The sequence below is a fragment of the Brassica oleracea genome, chromosome C3 (assembly GCF_000695525.1).
Source record: "Brassica oleracea var. oleracea cultivar TO1000 chromosome C3, BOL, whole genome shotgun sequence".
NCBI lineage: Eukaryota > Viridiplantae > Streptophyta > Magnoliopsida > Brassicales > Brassicaceae > Brassica > Brassica oleracea.
This window is the reverse complement of record NC_027750.1, coordinates 24,273,537-24,288,734: the sequence shown is the minus strand read 5'-3', so window position 1 is coordinate 24,288,734 and position 15,198 is coordinate 24,273,537. Positions and strand designations below refer to the sequence as shown.

At 39.7% G+C, this 15,198-nt stretch overlaps 1 long non-coding RNA gene and 1 pseudogene across 2 annotated transcripts; one reads left to right on the top strand and one right to left on the bottom strand.

Annotated features, from left to right (window-relative positions):
- Positions 1-911: 911 nt before the first annotated feature.
- Positions 912-10,320, top strand: LOC106335927. Of its 2 annotated transcripts, none has more exons than XR_001268788.1 (3): positions 912-1,259; positions 1,385-1,807; positions 10,050-10,320. It is a non-coding gene; the product is annotated as an uncharacterized LOC106335927 (long non-coding RNA). The 2 variants fall into 2 exon arrangements; XR_001268787.1 differs by having other exon boundaries at positions 10,042-10,320.
- Positions 10,321-11,658: 1,338 nt separating this feature from the next.
- Positions 11,659-13,349, bottom strand: LOC106330192 (annotated as a pseudogene).
- Between the last annotated feature and the right edge of the window lie 1,849 nt (positions 13,350-15,198).

Sequence of the window (15,198 nt, the reverse complement as noted above, 5' to 3'; positions counted from 1 at the left end):
TCGAAAAACAGTCGGAAAATGTTATCCTAAACCTAAATCTGATACCCTAAACCCTAAACATGCTTGATAACCTATATTTTGAATATAAACTTTTAAACTCAAAACTTTTTACACTATAACTTTAAATGAACCTCAAACTTAAACTCAAATCTAAACTTTTTAATTTTAATCTATAACTTTTAAGATACAAACTTCAAACCCAAAATCATAAACCATATTTCCACAACTCAAAACATTGAACCCTAAACATTTTGAAAAATCCTAAAATCTATACATAAAGTTTAAAACTCTAATCTTTTTATATTATAACCCCGAATCTTCAAACTAAAACCAAAATTTTATATTTTTAATCTTATTCTATAACTTTCAAACCTTAAATCCTCATTCAAACTCATTGGTAATCCTAAAACTTCAGAGATATAATATTATATAAAATTATAAATCCAATTTTAACTCTAAACCCTAATTTCATATTACAAACTCTATAAAATTTGTAGTTTAAATTAAAAATTTATAAACTTCTCAAATCTTAAACCTAACCGTCAAACCCTATATATTTTATCTTTAATCTAAATTCTAAACACTAAATCACAAAATTCATAACTTTTCAACTAAAATAATTATTATATACACGCAAAAAATTTAAGTTAACTAAGATCTAACCCAATAAAAACCTATTTTCTATTCAAAACCATTTACATATGACTTTAAATAAAATAATCTTTAAACACTACTTACAAGATCTAGCTAATAACTTTATTAACCTTATATCATTCATTGAAAATGTATATAACTAAGTTAACTGTTTTATAAAATTAAACTAGAAGAATAAAAACCAAAGTATTTAAATTATACAAATCACAAATCACAATTTTACAGCTAAAAACAAATATTAAATGAAAAAAGGAAAAAGGAAAATTTATCATTGGCTAATCCTTGAAAACAAGGATAACAACTTCTAACCATTGATTGATGTTAATCCAATGGCCAAAACTGTTCTTTTTTTGGTTCTTCTCCTCTCTTGTCATTGGCTGATTTTCTAACACAAAGATTGATATTCTTAGCCATTGATTGATGTTAATCTAATGGCTAGAAATCATTCATTGAAAACATTCATTTGTTTTCTCCTCTCTTCCTTCTACGACAGATCTATCATCTCCATCTTCTCTTTTGTTTCCAAATCTTCTTCTTCTTCACTCTCCTCTGTCCAATTCTCTCATCCCACTGCCTCCCTCCAGACGAAAATGGGTGCTTTCAAGGTAAAACTCCTCTTAATCCTTTCTCTGTCAAATGTCTCAATTGTTGCTGTATTAAGTTTGGTCTTAGTCAAATCTGACCTTAGCTTTTATCTTTCCTTCACAGTTTTTTTTTGAATCCGTACCAGGTTGTTAAAATAGCTATCCCAACAGAGAGGGATGTGCAGCCCAAAAGTCACCGGATAATGCTCTGGGCTACGAAAAAAGTTTCACCGGATTAGAAGAGCTGGTGCCTCCACAGACTCTTGAGTAGTTCGAGAAGATACGGAGAGAAGACAGAGCCGGAAATGGATTTCCACCTCTGCAAAGGAGGGAGGGGAAGAAGACGCAACGACGGCGAGATGGCGGAAGAAGATTGGAGGAGAGGAAGATCTGGTGGAGATGACAACAGCGAGCACGTCCGAGATGAGGAAGAAGACGCGACGGCAGCTGAGGAAGAAGACGCGACGGTGGCTGAGGAAGAAGACGCGGCGGAGCAGCGGCAGTGACAAGGCGGAAGACAGATGAGCTATGAGTTTTTGTGTTAAACGGTTAACCACTTACCATTTCAGGTTTGGGACAAAAAATAATAATAATACATTTTTAATAAGTTAATAATAATATTATTTTAATTTTTTTTTTGTTCTTTTTTCTATACGCAGTCGTAAAATTAATCAGTATAAAACAGTCCCTAAGTAGTAGCAAAACCAGTCACTAATTAGTAGTTATTCGTCGCTACAATAGTCGTATATCAGTCGCTAAATTTAACGACTAAGTAGCGACTACGGTACGACTAAATATATCAGTCGTAAATCAGTAGTTAATTACCGACTGATTTACGACTAATATATTTAGCGACGAGCACTATTACGACAGCACAAATTAGTCGCTAATTAGTCGTAAACATGGATTTAGCGACTAATTTCCTACTAATTTTGCAGTAGGAAAACACATGTTTTCTTGTAGTGAGAAGGCATCCAGTACAAATCCCCAACAGAGATAACTCAGCGCTTATAGAAGAGAACAAGCTCACCTTGATAGGAAGAGTCACCAACCCAACAGTGCAGAAGACCCAATGGGTGGTTGAATGGTTTCTTCAGTTCTGGAATGTGGAAGGCCTAACTGGAAGAGAGCTGGGACCTGACCTCTTTCAAATCAGATTCCCTTCCGAGGAAACGCTCCAATCAGTTCTTAAGAAGGGACCTTACCACTATAAACGCTGGATGATCTTGCTCCAACGGTGGGAACCTGTGGTCTCAAACACATTCCCAAGCAAGATAGCTTTGTGGATCAGAATCCATGGCATTCCTCTCCACTACTGGCACGAGGATACAGTTATGGCCATCGGTAAAGAACTAGGTCCGATCTTGGACAAAGATGTAGATCGTGGGAGGGTCAGAGTACTCATAGATGGCCTTGAGAATTTGGAAATGAGACTACCTATAGAACTACCCTTAGGGGACGTTATCAAGGTGAACTTGGAATATGAAAAACTTGAGAAGCACTGCTTCCTCTGCTTCTCCCTCAGGCATGAGAAAGAGTCATGCCCCCTAAATAGGGATAGTAACTCCGTTGACATGAGAAACCAGGGCATCAGTCAACAAAATACATTAAGGAAGTTGGAAGAAAGTAGGCGCAGGAACGACTCTCGAAGATCAGGCACCAGGAGTTCAAAAGACAGAGACGCTGATTCCAGAGAATACCAAAGGAACAGCCAAAGATCAATACAATCTCGTCTGCAGAAGCCTGAGCGAAGACATTACGCTTCCCAGGATAAATCAAGATCCTTTTACTCCCGAGAAGAAGAACGCCGGTACAGTGGAGGAAACCGTAATGGGAGAGAAAGAGTTCAAGTACGAGATCACTCTTCCCATCACAGCTTCCCATCGCAGCGTAATCACTCCCCTATTAGAAGAGCATCTCCAAACCACAGAAGCCAAGGAGAAAGGAGAGCCCAGAATTCAGGTCAAAGGACTCAGAGCTCGAGAACCCCGCCACCGAGACCTCCTAGAGAAGAGATGGACGTACCGGCTGCTCCGGATCATAACAAAGTAAGTAGCAGAGCTAGGGAGAGAATTCCAGCATTGGCAAGAATTGAAGAAGGAATTAACCAGGAGGAAGTGAGAATTCCAGCTCTTGATCGGATTGAGATCCCCGGAGAAGAGCCCCCAAGAATTACAGGGCTTTCTAGCTCACTACTAGCACGACTCCAAGATGTAGAGATTCAATATGCAGAGAATGAGCATCTAAGTCCTATTGTGGAAGCAGGATCAGGCAGAGGAACCCTGATGAACCCAAACTCAGGGAACTTGCAAAACTCTCGAGTTCCTGCTACGTTAAGACTGGGCTCAGGCTCGGGCACTAAGAGGAAGCTCAATACCTCGAAGCCAGCCTCCAACAGGACTGCTCAAGTAAAGACGCTAAAGAAAAAAGCCCCAGCAAGCATTAAAGGGACTACAAGAACTCGTGGAAAAAGAAGCCCTCTGCAAGGTACAAAGTTTACCAGACAGATGACAACAAGAGCGGCCTCTGCAGCTCGAAAAAGACTATGTGTCGACAGGAGTGAACACATTCAACAATTACCTTTTAATAAGGATGATGCAGGACCGTCAAGAGTGAATACACAGGGGAAAGCTAGGAACAAGGTGGATTTTCAAAATCCACCAAACCCGATTCCTTAGCGTTTTTAAGTTGGAACTGTCAAGGTTTGGGAGGTGACTTGACAGTTCCAAGAATCCAGGAGCTGAAACGTGTTCATGCCCCGGACATTTTGTACTTTATGGAGACAAAGAACCAAGATGAATATGTAATTCAGAATCTAAGTTCTTCTGAGTACTCTCAACACTTCATGATACCACCCACTGGCCTTAGTGGAGGCCTCGCTCTCCTGTGGAAGGCAGATGTGAATCTAACAGTCCTGAAGGCATCACCTAACTACATCGATACAAAGATCGACCACAAAGGAAACTCCTTCTTCATAACCTTCGTTTATGGAGAGCCACAACAGGAGAATAGAGAAAGGGTCTGGAGCGAGATCTCTGGATTGGGCCTGAACAGAGACTCGGCTTGGGGCATCTCAGGAGACTTCAACGATATTATAGACAATTCAGAAAAGGTGGGAGGACCACCCCGGTGTGAGGGCTCTTTCATTCCATTTCGCAACTTTGTATCAGTGCATGGGTTATGGGATATCAAGCATACAGGAGATCACCTTTCTTGGAGAGGAACAAGACACACGCACAACATCAGGTCTAGACTGGACCGCACTCTTGCAAATGTTGCGTGGGGAGACTTATTCCCGGCTAGCAGATGCAATTACCTCCGTTTTGAGGGTTCTGACCACAGACCACTACTTACTTACTTGGACACCACAAAGACAAAGCAAAGAAGGCCTTTCAGATATGACAGAAGGCTGAATGATAATGAAGAAGCTAGAAGGGTCATAGAGAAAGCATGGGCAAAGGAAAAACTGGAGGAAATTGAACTCAAAGTCAGCCGTTGTAGACATGAAATTATCAAGTGGTCCAAGGAGAAAAAAGAAGCCTGTTCCCGTGAGATCACCAGGAATCAAATGGAGCTAGAAGAAGAACTCTCCTCCCCACTCCCAAACTCGGAGAAGATTGAGCAGCTGAAGGAAGCCCTCTCTAAAGCCTACAAGGAGGAAGAATTATTTTGGAGACAGAGGAGTAGAGTCTTGTGGCTTCACGGAGGGGATAGGAACAGTGCTTTCTTCCATGCAGTGACAAAGGAAAGGAGAGCAGTCAACCGGATCACAACAATAGAAAATGAAGATGGAATCCCAGTGCACGAAGAGGAGGAAGTAGGAGCCGTCTTTGCGAAATTTTATCAACAGCTCTTCTCATCAATTGGAAGCGATGACTACAAAACGGTGGAGGAAACAATCATTGTGCGCGTCTCAACAGAGATAAACGAAGAGGTATGTTCCATTCCGGATGAAGAAGAAGTAAGAAGAGCAATTTTCGCAGTACATGCTGATAAAGCACCAGGAGTGGATAGCTTTTCAGCAGGGTTTTACCAGTCTTTCTGGAGCACTTTAGGTCCTGATGTTTACCGTGAAATACGGAGCTTCTTCACTACAGGAAAAATGAACCCACGTCTCAATGAAACACACGTTTGCCTGATCCCAAAGACAACAGCTCCGAGGAGTGCAGCAGAGTATAGACCGATAGCTCTTTGCAACGTTCGATACAAGATTATTGCAAAGATATTGACGTCGAGACTCCAAGGGCTTCTACCTGACCTGATCACGCAGCACCAAACTGCATTTGTCCCCGGAAGAGCTATAGGAGACAATGTGATGATAACGCATGAAACCCTACAATACCTCAAGAAATCAGAGGCGAAGAAGAGATGCTCCATGGTCATTAAAACTGACATGAGCAAGGCCTATGACCGCATAGAATGGGGTTTCTTGAAGGAGGTGATGAAGAGAATGGGATTTGGGCACATCTGGATAAATTGGGTCATGGAGTGTGTCACAACGGTCTCGTACTCCTTCCTGATAAACGGAGCACCACAAGGGAGAGTCGTACCAGCGAGAGGACTACGTCAAGGCGACCCCCTCTCCCCCTATCTCTTTATATTATGCACTGAAGTGCTCTCAGGATTATGCAAAAATAGTCAAGAGAATGGTCAGCTCCAAGGTCTTCAAGTGGCAAAGAAAAGCCCTTTCATCAACCATCTCCTGTTCGCCGACGATACCATGTTTTTCTGCAAGACAAACGCGCGAAACTGCAAGACTTTGAGGGGGATACTCCGTAGATATGAGAGCAGCTCAGGGCAATGCATCAACTTGAGCAAATCTACAATAACTTACTCCTCCAGAACGCCAAGCGACATCAAAGACAGAGTAAAGAGAGCTCTAGGAATTGAGCAGGAAGGTGGTATGGGCAAGTATCTAGGGTTGCCTGAAACTTTTGGTCGAAGAAAGTGTGATGTGTTCATAGGACTTGTGGATAAAATTAGACAGAGGTCTCAGTCTTGGACTACACGGTTCCTATCCGGAGCAGGGAAGGATGTTATGTTGCAGTCGGTGCTCACTTCCCTACCAACACACTCCATGTCTAGCTTCAAGATCCCGACCTCCCTCTGTAACAGGATCCAGTCCATCCTCACCCGCTTCTGGTGGGATAGTGCACCTGACAAGAGGAAAATATCATGGGTAGCGTGGAGCACAATGGCGCGACCAAAATTCTTGGGAGGACTGGGCTTTAAAAACCTTGAGGACTATATACTCGCTTCTGGCTAAGCTCAGTTGGAGAATTCACTCCAAGCCGGAGTCTCTACTGGCCCAAGTGGTGAAACGCAAGTACTACCCGGAATGCACCTTCCTGGAGAGTAAAGAAACCTCTGGCTCTTCCCATGGTTGGACAACCATAATGGCGGGCTTGGAAGTTCTAAAGAAGGGAATGGGTTTTGTAGTAGGTAATGGCCACGACATTCATGTCTGGTCAGACAATTGGCTCTCTACCTCAAAACCTATGGCGCCAATAGGACCTCCAACCTTCATCAATCAACAACTGATGGTCAAGGACCTAATGAATCCAGTCACCAACGATTGGGACTTGCAGAAAATTAGACAGCATTTACCTCAGTATGAGGAGAATATCAGATTACTCATCCCAAGCGCTTCAGCCCCAAAAGATCGAGTAGTCTGGTTACCTGAGGACTCAGGAGTATATACTACAAAGTCAGGGTACAAGACCATCTTTGAGGAGAAAAATGACTTAAACCCTGATTTTGACTGGATGCGGTTTGTTTGGAAAATCCACATCCCACCAAAGATTCAACACTTTCTTTGGAGGCTACTCAACAATGCTTTACCGGTGGGAGAGCTACTTGCAATTAGAGGCATTAACGCAGAATTACAATGCAAGCGATGTGGAGAGGCTGAAACCTTACAGCATATGTTCTTGCAGTGCCCATTTGCAGGGGAACTCTGGCAACAAGTCCATGTTTCACCACAGCTGCCAGATAGTTTGGGTATAGAGAGCCTCAAAGTTTGGTTGCAAAGAACGACAACTTCTCAGGTGTTACCTACAGTAGGTTTAAGCTATTCACCTACGATACCATGGATACTCTGGAATGTGTGGACTGCAAGAAATAAATTGGTGTTTGAAGGAAAAGTTTTTCAGATTAAAGAGATCATCTCGAAAGCCATTGCTGACGCAAGAGAATGGGAAGCAGCTAATCTCAAAAAAAAGAAAAGGAGCATGCGAAGACAACGGGATTGAAGCTGAGACTACACGCTGTTCCAATGTGCTGGACTGATGGAGCTTGGCAGGAAACCTCAAAAGCTGGAGGCATGGGCTGGATCATCAAGAATGAGGATGGTGTTGTGCTACACAGAGGATCAAGCAACCGGTTGTTTGTCTGCTCTGCCCTTATGGCAGAAGCTCTAGCAATGCGAGAGGCCTTCATCAAAGCTAAAGAACTCAACCTTCAGAGTATCCAATTATTCTCGGACTCTCAGGTCCTTGTGTCGGCCCTGCGATCAGGGTTGGATGTGTTAGAGATTGCAGGTGTCCTTCATGACACCAGGAACCTTGCCACTCTCTTCTGTCCATTATCTTTCAATTTTATTCCTCGTTTAGATAATCGTCAAGCTGACTCTTTGGCACGAGCAACTCTTGAACGTTTGAATGCAGTGTAAAACTTTTATTTAAGTAATGAAGTAGTTGATTGACAAAAAAAAAATATGAATTTTTGTATATTAAACTTTATTTTTTAATTGGACATCGCGGACCACCCATTTGGAATGGTCCATTTTGGGTTTGGAAAATTTGGACTTGGTGTAATTTGGACTTTAACAAATAATGTCCAATAAACTGATTTGTCCAATTGGACATGCCCATTTGGACATGGACAGCCCAATTGACATCTTTACATACAAGATGTTTGATCCGACAAACAGAAGAATAGTTGTCAGCAGAGAGGTTATATCCAATGAAAACAAAGGTTGGAAGTGGAGCAACTCATCTTTAGAGAACGAAGGAGAACCGGGCGCGTTCAGACTTTCTTTTGGTGACTTCGGAAACCAAGGTATCAGAAAGAATGAGACCAAAGAAGAAACAGAGGAAACAGAGGACCACGAAAGTAACATTGATGCTACACATAATGAAGGTCATGAAGAAGCTCCAGTTACAGATGCGATCATAGAGCACGTGGATCTATGAAAGGTCAACAAGTGTAAGCAAAACACCGAGCTATTTAAGCGACTATGTATGCCTAGGAGAGGCTGAAGGAGAACGCCTTCTGTTACTTATAAATTAAGAGCCATGGGAATATACAGAAGCTGTGAAATACAAGGTGTGGAAGAAAGCATGTGAAGAACAAGACATGGGATCTTATTGACCTTCCCGAAGGAGCAAAGGCAATAGGATTGAAGTGGATCTTCAAGATCAAACGCAACTCAGATGGAAGCATAAACAAATATAAGTCCAGATTGGTAGCAAAGGGTTATATACAGAGGCATGACATTGATTTTGAAGAAGTATTTGCTCCTGTTGCGCGTATTAAGACTATCAGGTTCATCATCGGCCTTGCAGCTTCTAACGGGTGGGAGATACATCACTTAGACGTCAAAACTGCATTCCTCCACGGAGATTTGAACGCCCTTGTAACGTTCTTGTCGAAACAATAGGGTTTTGTGAACACCATGTAATAGGACAATCGTTTAAGTAAAATATATGCCCTGTAGTACTTCATCTATATTATGACTGTTGTCACAATATCCAACTAGCTCCATCTTGCTTGCTCTTTTGAAAGTCAATCCGTGGCCTGTACTTCCCTTTAGGTATCGCAGCACTTGCTTTAACGCCACATCATGAGATGTCTTGGGTTGATGCATGTATCGACTGAGCAGTCCAACACAATATAAAGGCGAGGTCCGGACGTGTATGTAAAACTACTCTTGGTGGAGTTGATACAAACAGAGGCCAATTCTTTACATGCTGTGAAATCCAGAGACAAACCAAGGATAGAGTTGTGGGTGTGCGGTACAGTAACTCAGGAAGTCTGTTGGCTTGTCAACAGGCAGGGAAAACAATGGGTTTCTTCCGGGTGTTAAGTCGGGATATACAAAGATCCAAAGAGTCTCGTGAAACTGTAATAAAGTTACATGCAACTTCTCATATACCAATTGTTGGAGAAAGAAAGAGTGGACATAGAGTTGACCCTGAGGATGGTAAGAACGTGGAAGGAAATATCTTTTATGTTGATGGAAGTCTAATTATGAGGTGTCCGATCAAACAAGAGACTGTTGCGTTATCATCATGTGAAGCTACATTGATAACAGGGAATGAAGCCACAAACGTGGGTATATGGCGTGGAGAGTTACATCGGGGTATACTCGGGAAAGAAGAGAGAACCGACATCTTGACGAGAGCACTTGAAAGATTGAAGTTCAAAGAGATGAGAGGTGTTGAAGACTTATCGAAAATGGAGTTCAAGCTTAAGGGGGAGAATGTTAGATTAAGCTTGAAAGAAAGAGAAAACTTGAGAAATAAGTTAACTTATAATTCTACCGAGTTATGATTTAAAAGATTAGGAAATATCCAAATAAGTTATCCTAATGAGTTTAGGATTAGGAAAAATGAAATATGTGTTTTCTAATGAGTTTAGTAAATTTGATTTATATATAAGGAGATGCATGTTGCATAACTTATGAGTTCTGTGATTGTGCGAGACTTAAGGTTTTTAAGTGAGTTTTATTTAAGAGAATAATAAGTGAGTTATTTTTATTATTGAGTTTTATACTTATTTGAGTTCATATACGATCATTGAGACTATAAGATCAGCTAAGGATGAGAAGACAAATCGAGCAAGAGAGAGGAAGAGATAAGACAGATCTAGTGGGAGAGGGAAGAAGAGAACGCACGGTGAGGAAGAGAAGATATTAGGTTTACACTTTTTTTTAATGAAAATTTGGGTGGCTGTGAATTAAACCGCGTTCCTGTAATTGGTTTACCCGGGAAATATTTTGATGAAATTTTTTGCCCGGGAGTTAAAAGTTTGTAGTTACTTTCGTACTTTTACATAATATGAAATCCAAACACTTTTACTTAGGAAGCATACAGGGTTTAAGACTAATATTTGATATTCAGTTTGGAGACAGGGTTTGGAGTTTAGGTTTAAAGTTTGGGATATTAAAGTTTGAAACATATACTTGAAAATTATAAATGAGCATGAGTGTTATAAAATCCAACTAGTTATTATCTTTGAAACTTGTTATAAGTGTTCTACATTTTATTTTTTGTTTATATTTAACAATTTAGATCTAATCTTTATATTTTATGATTTAAGACTAAAATTATATATATATATATATATATATATATATATATATTGATGTTTGGAGTATGGGGTTTAGAATTGGAGATAAAAATTATAAATTTTAATTTTGTTTAAATTATTATTAGTGTTACATTTCTTTTTGTCACATTATTTGTTCTTGTATTTATAGTGTTTATGATAAATATTGAAAACATGAGGTTTAGGGTGAGATTAGGGTTTAAATTTTATACAAATAGCCACAAAATACATTGTTTCTATATATTTCTACGATTGTTTTTGTGGCTAATAGTGGATAGACATTTCTACAACACCAATTGCAGTTATTTGTAGCTTGTTTTCTTCGAATAGCCACAACATTAAATTTGTAGCTATTTAGCAACAAATTTCTGCAAAATAGCTACGGATTTTTGGGGTTTTGAAAATTGCTGTTATTTTTTGGCTATTTATGACTTAATAATTATAGCCAAAAAAAATTTTGCAGCTAATTTGTGGCTAATGACAGATTTTCTTGTAGTGATATAGTACTGCATCATCTAAAACCTTCAATAACCCTAATCAGTTCCTACCTCCCCACGGCCTTTTACTATATATATATATACATGTATAACAAGGGCTAGGATAAAGAAAAAAAAAAAGAGAAGAAAGTAGATATATATGTGGAGAAGACTGAAATGAATAGAAGAGAAGTGATTGTATGCAGAGGAATATGGTATGTAATGACTCTACTCTCGCCGCTCTTTGGCCTCTCCATATCACTCAATCTTCTGTGGCCACCTGGGGGAAAGTCACCAGCATCGTCTCGTTTCCTCAGGGACGGCGCGGTGAGTGCCACAACATTTGTCAAGTTTGGAGAAAACCTAAGTAGTATAATAGTTTCTCTCATCTTATTAACTTAGCAAATAGGCTTATTTATACAAATACATAACTTGTCTAGCAAGTTCCTTACATAATAGAATATGAAGTCTAACTTATACATTAATGCTAACTTTCCTAATAGTTACATGGAAATATATTTTAGGTGATCTCGTAATCACCAAGATCTCCTAATATTCTATGCAGTGACGGCACTCAGGTATCTATTGTTCACCGATCCTCCTTCCATTAATGGTTACAAGGATTTTACTTCACAGAACTTTATACACTCTTTACCCAATCTCACTCTTCCATACTTGTCATCAGGTTTAAGACTCGTTGTCCTTTTTACACCGTATCTGTCAATAAGAGTTATCTCCCTTGCGTTCTTGATACCATTCGCCTTAACAAATAGCACCGGTAGACACTGCCATATGCACACCAAAACAGTAAAACAACTCTGATAAAATGTTAAAAACGATTAATGAATACTTACCAGTTTAGAGTTCTTGAGGTTGTATGGTCGGAGAGTTAGTGTCACGAATCTGTCTTGGCTTATTGAAGACGATGAAGAAGAACGTCGGTTGTACACTGAGTACGCACGCAATTGGAGAACAGGTTTTGTACCCGTTTTCACAAGCTTGAAAGTCAAAACATCCTTGGCTCTTTTTCGGTTAGCTTGATAGAAACTTCTCCAGCCGCGTCTGATGTAAACATGACCACTTGTGTCGTAGTATTTCAGAAACAATGTCCATGGTTTCCCATCTTCATTCATCAGTATGATCTCACATTCACGATTCACGAAACCGTTAGACCTTCAAAAGTGTCCTGGAAGAAACTGCAAAGTTTTTTTTTTAAAAGTAGTTAGTTTATGATTTGGTTTTTAAGGAGATGTTAAATCAAATGCATAATCATTTTGCAACACCCAACTCATCCTCTCTTGAGAATGGAGTGTTACTTCTGGTAAAATATCAAACTAAATCGAATCATAATAACGAATAAAATATCAAATTTTTTAATAAAGTAAATCTGAATGAAAACGAATTATAATTTAAATCGAAAATTTAATTAAAACTGAAATAAATTCCAAACCGGTTAGCCGAATCGGGTCGTTACACATTCTTTCACCACTCACCAGTGCATCGTTTATTAGATTTGACTCGGTGACACGAGCTACAAGACAAGAGTTGTCTGATGAATATCTTGTTTCTCTTGTGTGTTGTTGTTGATACTTCTCAGAATCTGAGTCTGTTTCAACTTTGAAATGAGAATATAAACAGAATCTTGGAAATAAACAATATTAAACTGAGTTCAAAGTACTTGAGCTTGTACCATCACCATCATCATTGTATTGAATCTCACAGCAACTAGGCCCAAAAGGTGTGAGTGGCGGACGCAAGTGATGAGGAATGAGGTCACGTGCCCCCAACTAGTTTTTATTTTCCTTCGGTAGTTACTTTTAATTTAAGAAATTTTTTATAATCCTACAATGAAACGTAATGAAATAAAATGTTGTGTCCCTATCTAAATATGATTCTGCATCCGCCACTGGGTGTGACATGGAACAACAAATCTCCATCATGTCTGAAAATGACTATGTCTCCCACTTTGAAAGCATGACCGGTGGCGAACTTTTCCCAGCCTTGGGTGAGTCTACGACCGTCCATCTTCACTTCCCAGGTTACATCAGAAGCGTCTGATCTCAGCTTTACCGTCGCATTTGCATTGCTGTCGTTGGTTGTTCCCTCTATATGCTTTGAGTAGAACGCTATGGGAATGTTCTGCAAGAAAAGAAACCAAGAGAGAGTTCTAACAAAACGATTTAATGTATATTGAGAGACACATAGAGAAAAAAAAAAGAGAGATTACAATGTGGCTGTGGAATCCGGGAAGAAGAGGCTGAAGAAAGTGTGGATTGATCGGTGAGGAAGCTGAAACATTTGCCATTTTACAATTTTTTTTAGCATTGGTGTCGTTTCTTGTTCTCTAGTTAAGGTATGCTTTGGAATTTAAAGCCACGCAGTTCTTGGTATGTCAAAAGACACGTAGGGTTTGAATGTGCGCAGAGATGGACATGCAGATAGGACGCATTTAATTGACATTCACTTTTAAATACGAACCAAAAAAGTAACTATCTATCTATTAATATAAAGAAAGCTCCTCTTGCCACCTAAGTAAATAGTACAAGGACAAGCTGCCACGTGTCCCATTGTTTTAATAATCTGTGATTCATTTGGGCTTTCGTTGTTTGCATCAGTTTATAGATTTGATTAAAGCCTAAACTGTCTTAATAAACCATAAAACTGGCTTAAAAAGCCTGCAAGTCGTCAGCTCTTCGTCTTCGACTAAGACTTAGGGTTTTCTCAATCCTGCGCTTCACCTCCAATACACAACGTTGCTATCTAAACTTCTCCAATCAAATCCATAGAACTCTTAGTCTCCTTTTATCTCTTCATCTCCCCCTCTTTACGCACACCATCAAAAACGGTAGCTTCTCATAACTGATACGAACGGTCTCGCTATATATAGGTCATGCTAGATCCAGGAGTCCAACCTCTAATTGATTTCTTCAATTGGGCACTGTTTTTTTTTCAATTGTTGAGCATGTCTGTCTCTGATGCTATCGCCGTCCTCCCCACCACCTTCAACGCTCTCCGCCTTTGTCGGTCTTCTCAAGTTCGTTGTTCGTCGTCTCCTCCACTACTGGGATTCGTGTAACATCAATAAAAATGGTGAATTTATGGAAATCACCCTCTTTTTGCTAGAATAAAAGGTATCTCCGTCTTCAGTCTAACATGAATGATTTCTTCCTTCCATGTTTCATATAAACTAAAATTATTGATCTACGGATTTAACACTTCTGTCTAACTGAGCAGAATTCAGGTTTGGTTGTGCCAATCAGTATCGACAATCTTTACGAACTGGGGCGATCGTCAAAGTTGATAGGTGATAGGTTTGAAGTTGGACGATGTACAAAAGCTCGACCATCTCCAGGCTCTTGCAAACACAAACTTAGAACTCCCTGTATAGTTTTATATATCCTTCTCAAGTCAAATTTCTCCAACGCCATACATTCATATTAGCTACTGATTCTTAATTCCATTTGTTAACTTTTAGATGTTTGACCAAGAACGTTTTCTGCTAGGCACCGACCTCAAAAAGGCCTCAACAACGACGCGACTTATGGTATGTTTTCTCATTGACCCGTAAGCCCGCTTTTACATAGTTCTCATGTTTTTATCCATTTGCTCTTCCTTTAAGAAACCTTATATAATCTTATACACCAGTACGGTGGTCGTGTACTTGCTTTGTGACGATGTTGCGGCCCCTTTAGGGGTCTTATGAACTCAGACAATATAAAACAGTTTGTCATGGTGGTCACCACGGTCAATCCAAAAAAATATTTGGGGATAATCATCTATTTTTCGCAAGAAACATGTTGATGCTAATCAATTTCTGCTGAATATAGTACTTTCATGCATATATTTAATAGAATAAGATCATCTAAGAAACACCCGTTCTGAAGGTGACCTCTACTTGAACTCCATACCAGCCACCAAATTTTAATTTGAGACCACCATTCCACCCATCAAGGAGTTCACAAGCAGGTCAGTCAAGTCTCACACAAAATTAGACACCCGAAATTTCCACATCATTTCTTAAACAAAGCTTACATACTCAACTCTTCCTTACCCTACTGTCTTGAGTATAACGCATATTTAAAATTTGTGATTGTTGATCTTTGTACAACATATGTGCTGCATGTAGCTTGGGAGGCGCAGCAACGGAGATTTTC